The sequence below is a fragment of the Polyodon spathula genome, chromosome 45 (assembly GCF_017654505.1).
Source record: "Polyodon spathula isolate WHYD16114869_AA chromosome 45, ASM1765450v1, whole genome shotgun sequence".
In the NCBI taxonomy this organism is placed as follows: Eukaryota; Metazoa; Chordata; class Actinopteri; order Acipenseriformes; family Polyodontidae; genus Polyodon; species Polyodon spathula.
Window position 1 is genome coordinate 890,965 of NC_054578.1, and position 7,090 is coordinate 898,054.

Consider the following 7,090-nt stretch of genomic DNA (forward strand, 5'->3'; position numbering starts at 1 on the left):
TGGACGCGCTGGGGCTCGATGCAGGGGAGGGACGGGAGGCATGATGGGATCTGTAGTTCTGTGTGAGTTTATCGATTAATCAAGAGAGCAGGCGGATTATTACACTAGGGTACCGTCCAGTGCAATAATAATAATACATAATAATATGTATTAAAACAGGAGATTCATTTATGTATTTAAAACAAGTACACAGAGATATTAGCTTTATTAATTAGTCCAGAGATGGATAAAGGTTATTGACTGATCTGTCAGTTAATACAATGTATAGAATAGCCAGTTCATTTATAAAGTTGCACATGGCTGATAATAGCTTGTATCGCTCTCTCAAGAGAGAGAGAGAAAGAGAGAGAGAGAGAGAGAGAGAGAGAGAGAGAGAGAGAGAGAGAGGAGGAGATAACACGATTCGTAACATTTATACGACAAAACCTAATTTTGTGGTAGCTAGTTATATCATAGAAGGATAAATATTACAGTTTCATAAGCAAACTCTTAAACTTGCACCCACAAGCTGTTATTAAAATGATTCCAAAACACATTTCAATCAGTGAAGCTTTATCGTTACGTTTCAGTAAATCTAAAACCCTGATATTGTTAAACAAGTTAATATCTCACCCTCGTAAAAGGTTTGCTTTTCGATTCACTTTTAGAATAAGGAAATCAGGGATTTCTATTCACTTAATCGTTTCGTGTTTCAGGGTGACAATTCATTTCACGGGTTGACAGTCCTGGCACCTCCACCAGGTGTCGCACCTCTCAACCCTTTATAGGAAGAGAATTGTAAACTGGCTTTGAGACAGACCTTCTCAATGAACAGATAAGAATCAGCTCTGTTTGTTTAGAGCAGACTGGCAGGTAATCTGAACTAAAACCAATTTAAATCTTTACCAGCCTCTGTTACTGATATCCAGTCCTGTGAAGAAGATCTCGAATGTTATGGGAGAAGGTTGGGGGGGGGGACAAACTTAATTAAACACCACAGCATCTTAAGCCGCATAGAAAAGCCATTTTACAAATTACAATTACAATTATGAATTTCCCCCACACCGTATGCGTTGAATGTAGAGAGTTCTCAGGGGCTGGAGGCACTCGGCTTCGCCTCGCACAACGCCCCGAGGCGTCTGTATATCCATCGTATTGCACACTAAGAATGTACTTTGTAAGTTAACGGCTTCAGATATTGTGTTTGTATTGTATTGTGTTGATCAATCTGTATCATCTGTAGACACTCAGAGTTCTCACTGTTTTTCTATTACGCTGCTCTTTAAAGAGAGGGTTTCTGAGTGCGGCTGACTGAACACACACTCACAGTCTGACTAATCTTTCACAACTTGCATGTGTGTCTCTTAAGAGAACTGGACTTCAGTGATAAGGTTTTCTCTCCTGTGTGGAATCGCTGATGCCTTTTCAAGCTGTATATCCATCTGTAACTCTTCCCACAGTCATTACAGTGATGTAAACCATCTCCTGTGTGAATTAACTGGTGGTTTTTCAAAGATTTTGACTGACTGAAACTCTTCCCACAGTCAGCGCAGACATGCGGTTTCTCTCCAGTGTGGGTTCGCTGGTGACGTTTCAGGTTTTGTAAATCTGTGAAGCTCTTCCCGCAGTCGGCACAAACGTGCGGTTTCTCTCCAGTGTGAATTCGCTGGTGAAGTTTCAGGTGTTGTAAATCTGTGAAGCTCTTCCCACAGTCAGCACACACATATGGTTTCTCTCCAGTGTGGGTTCGCTGGTGACGTTTCAGGTGTTGTAAATCTCTGAAACTCTTCCCACAGTCAGCGCAGACATATTGTTTCTCTCCAGTGTGGATTTGCTGGTGCATTTTCAAGTTACCTGACTGTCTAAAACTCTTCCCACAGTCATAACAGGTATACGGTTTCTCTCCTGTGTGAATTAACTGGTGTTTTTTAAAATTTGCTAACTGATTGAAACTCTTCCCACATTTACTACACGGATGCGGTTTGTTTCCTGTGTGGATTCGCTCGTGTATTTTCAAAGTGCATGACAGACTGAAGCTCTTCCCACAGTCAGCACAGGCATGTGGTTTGTCTCCTGTGTGGATTTGCTTGTGAAGTTTCAGGCTTTGTGACTGTGTGAAACTCATCCCACAGTCAGCGCAGGCATACGGTTTCTCTCCAGTGTGGATTCTCTGATGGTTTTTCAAATAGCCAGACTGACTGAAGCTCTTCCCACAGTCAGCGCAGACATGCGGTTTCTCTCCAGTGTGAATCCGCTGGTGAAGTTTCAGGTTTTGTAAATGTCTGAAACTCTTCCCACAGTCATTACAGTGATGCGGCTTCTCTCTTGTGTGAATTAACTGGTGGTTTTTAAGATGTGATAACTGATTGAAACTTTTCCCACATTTACTACACAAATGTGGTTTATTTCCTGTGTGAACTCGCTGGTGTCTTTTCAAATGGTTTGACTTCCTGAAACTCTTCCCACACTCAACACAGACATATGGTTTATCCCCACTGTGGATTTGCTGGTGAAGTTTCAGGCTTTGTGACCATCTGAAACTCTTCCCACAGTCAGCGCAGGTATATGGTTTCTCTCCAGTGTGAATTCTCTGGTGTATCTGAAAGTCACCTGACTGTCTGAAACTCTTCCCACAGTCATTGCAGTGATGCGGCTTCTCTCCGCTGTGAATTAACTGGTGGTTTTTAAGATGCGATAACTGATTGAAACTTTTCCCACATTTACTACACAGATGCGGTTTCTCTCCAGTGTGAATTCTCTGGTGTCTTTTCAAGTGGCCTGAATGAATGAAGCTCTTCCCACAGTCGGCACAGACATGCCGTTTCTCTCCAGTGTGAATTTGCTGGTGAAGTTTCAGGTTTTGTAACTGACTGAAACTCTTCCCACATTCTGTACAGGACAGAGCGCCCTGCAAGCTGCTTGTTTTAAAATGGTTCCCCTCCTCTTTAACATGGACAGGGTCTAGTTCAGGACTCTCCTCTTCAATATGGACTGATTCTAGTACAGGACTCTCCTCTTTAATATGGACTGATTCTAGTACAGGACTCTCCTCTTCAATATGGACTGATTCTAGTACAGGACTCTCCTGTTTAATATGGACTGATTCTAGTACAGGACTCTCCTGTTTAATATGGACTGATTCCAGTACAGGACTCTCCTGTTTAATATGGACTGATTCTAGCTCAGGACTCTCCTGTTTAATATGGACTGATTCTAGTACAGGACTCTCCTGTTTAATATGGACTGATTCTAGTACAGGACTCTCCTGTTTAATATGGACTGATTCTAGTACAGGACTCTCCTGTTTAATATGGACTGATTCTAGTACAGGACTCTCCTGTTTAATATGGACTGATTCTAGTACAGGACTCTCCTGTTTAATATGGACTGATTCTAGTACAGGACTCTCCTGTTTAATATGGACTGATTCTAGTACAGGACTCTCCTCTTCAATATGGACTGATTCTAGTACAGGACTCTCCTCTTCAATATGGACTGATTCTAGTTCAGGACTCTCCTGTTTAATATGGACTGATTCTAGTTCAGGACTCTCCTCTTCAATATGGACAGGCTCCATTTTATAATGTTCTCTTTCACAAGGATAATCCAGTTTTGTTTTCCTAAAAAAAGACAGAATACAATCTGTTACAATCTCTTTGTTGGATTCTATGAGCTTGCGTTCCCAGCTCCAGACTCCATTCATTACCATGATCACAAACGCGCTGCACTGAGTGAGATGAAGGAGATTTTCTATAACAAAGGAGGAAGGAGAAAAAATACCCAAGAAATAATCGTTTCGCTTTGTTTTATCAAAGAAACCCAGAAACAAACTCCATGTTTATCTTTCGCCAGTGGCTAAATAAAGTTTTGATTCAACAAAAAAAATAAATAATAATAATTTTGTTTGCCTCTTACACCTTGTTTAGCAGCCAGAATTCTCACAGCTATAATAGATTTTGTTACACTGCTTCCCGGCAGGAGTTTAAGGATGATTTCATCACTCAGCAGATTCCCTCGTTAGAGGAGGATCTGTTCAGCCAAAGAAGCAGAAACAGTAATTAAGATGTAACCACAATGGAGTACGGTAATCTAGGGCGGGTTTTGTACTGAAGCACGCTCAGCTCTTGCAGGGAAAGTTTACTATTCAGACAGACCATTGTAAAAAAAAGGTGAAAGCAGAACGCATGCAAATACTTAGGTAGTATACTTGTGAGAAGAAAAAAAAAAACATTTAGGGAATTCAAACTGATATGGACTGCAGCAAAAGAAAACTGACATTCGCTAAGCTCAGCTCTCTCGTTGTGCCGATGAAAGTATTCTCAAATATATGACATTGTGTTTGCCTTGGTGTATTTAATATTGTAAATATAGCAGAACAAACTTAGAAATGGTACCATCTATTCATAAGAGCTGTGTGTGTTACATGCTGTCAGATCAGGACTCCGCTAACACTGAGCAGGGGAGCTGCAGCATGCTGTCAGATCAGGACTCCACTAACACTGAGCAGGGGAGCTGCAGCATGCTGTCAGATCAGGACTCCACTAACACTGAGCAGGGGAGCTGCAGCATGCTGTCAGATCAGGACTCCACTAACACTGAGCAGGGGAGCTGCAGCATGCTGTCAGATCAGGACTCCACACTGAACACTGAGCAGGGGAGCTGCAGCATGCTGTCAGATCAGGACTCCACTAACACTGAGCAGCATGGGAGCTGCAGCATGCTGTCAGATCAGGACTCCACTAACACTGAGCAGCTGCAGCATGCTGTCAGATCAGGACTCCACTAACACTGAGCAGGGGAGCTGCAGCATGCTGTCAGATCAGGACTCCACTAACACTGAGCAGGGGAGCTGCAGCATGCTGTCAGATCAGGACTCCACTAACACTGAGCATGGGAGCTGCAGCATGCTGTCAGATCAGGACTCCACTAACACTGAGCAGGGGAGCTGCAGCATGCTGTCAGATCAGGACTCCACTAACACTGAGCAGGGGAGCTGCAGCATGCTGTCAGATCAGGACTCCACTAACACTGCGCAGGGGAGCTGCAGCATGCTGTCAGATCAGGACTCCGCTAACACTGAGCAGGGGAGCTGCAGCATGCTGTCAGATCAGGACTCCACTAACACTGAGCAGGGGAGCTGCAGCATGCTGTCAGATCAGGACTCCACTAACACTGAGCATGGGAGAGCATGCTGTCAGATCAGGACTCACTAACACTGAGCATGACTCAGCATGCTGTCAACACTGAGCAGGGGAGCTGCAGCATGCTGTCAGATCAGGACTCCACTAACACTGAGCAGGGGAGCTGCAGCATGCTGTCAGATCAGGACTCCACTAACACTGAGCAGGGGAGCTGCAGCATGCTGTCAGATCAGGACTCCACTAACACTGAGCAGGGGAGCTGCAGCATGCTGTCAGATCAGGACTCCACTAACACTGAGCAGGGGAGCTGCAGCATGCTGTCAGATCAGGACTCCACTAACACTGAGCAGGGGAGCTGCAGCATGCTGTCAGATCAGGACTCCACTAACACTGAGCAGCAGCATGCTGTCAGATCAGGACTCCACTAACACTGAGCATGGGAGCTGCAGCATGCTGTCAGATCAGGACTCCACTAACACTGAGCAGGGGAGCTGCAGCATGCTGTCAGATCAGGACTCCACTAACACTGAGCATGGGAGCTGCAGCATGCTGTCAGATCAGGACTCCACTAACACTGAGCAGGGGAGCTGCAGCATGCTGTCAGATCAGGACTCCACTAACACTGAGCAGGGGAGCTGCAGCATGCTGTCAGATCAGGACTCCACTAACACTGAGCAGGGGAGCTGCAGCATGCTGTCAGATCAGGACTCCACTAACACTGAGCAGGGGAGCTGCAGCATGCTGTCAGATCAGGACTCCACTAACACTGAGCATGGGAGCAGGACTGCAGCATGCTGTCAGATCAGGACTCCACTAACACTGAGCAGGGGAGCTGCAGCATGCTGTCAGATCAGGACTCCACTAACACTGAGCAGGGGAGCTGCAGCATGCTGTCAGATCAGGACTCCACTAACACTGAGCAGGGGAGCTGCAGCATGCTGTTTCCACGTTACAACCGGACACAGTGAAAGATGACGTCGCCACTTCAATACACAACACTTGCAAAATATCTCAAACAGAAACACGCCGAGTTCATTGCAGCCATCAGCTGCCCAGATTAACCACTCAGCAAGCAGAACGAGGAAAACAAACAAGCCAGTCCTGACACGAAGTCACTGTTTCAGTATCACTTCACTGTCTGAGCTTGCTGTGTGTTTTAAGCAGTGTAATACGACGGCAACCAGCCCGCTCCTGAAGCGGCTCCGGCAATTGAATTTGGACCCAAACTGTGTCTGGAGCCCGGATTTCTGATTCTGTTTTAAAGAAACAGATTTTAACGCATAAACAGGAAGCAAAACAGGTCGTGAAGCTCATCTGAGCAAAAACACCTTCACCAGTGCTATTGCAAACACTTGCACAAGCAAAATTTTTTAGGTTTCATGCTTAGTTTCTGTGCGGCAAAGACACGATGCCCAGCCCTACAGAAACCAGGCAGTGTGAAAGTTAGCTAACAGTCAATTGAATGCGCTCACACAGACAGCAGCGAGAGAAAACAACAGGAGCCCCTTCCAAAATAGGCATGTTTGTTTGTTTGTTTGTTTGTTTGTTTGTTTGTTTGCTTGCTTACTTGTTTGCAAACGGTCCCGTGCAGGGCTGTTTGTTTTTTGTTCTGTTTGTTTTTTGTTTTTTAAATCGAAATGTTTGTTATTAATTGACCAGGAATTGGTATTCTTCTTCTTCTTATTATTATTATTATTATTATCATTACAGGGGCAGCCTCCTCTGGGCCTCTGTCTGCGCTACAAATATTATATTTCGACCACAGAAATCCTATTTTTTTAAAATATTATTACACGAAGCGGATTGTCTCCAGCGCATCTAATCGCATGCGAGTCTCCGTGCCGGTTATCAGATGCAATGCAATGAATTTGTGTTTAAAATCTTACTGGTTGATTCAGCCGCGCCGCCTCCTCTCTCTCCTTCAGGGGAAAACATTGTGAGGGAAACCCGAAACAAACCCGCCCCCTCTC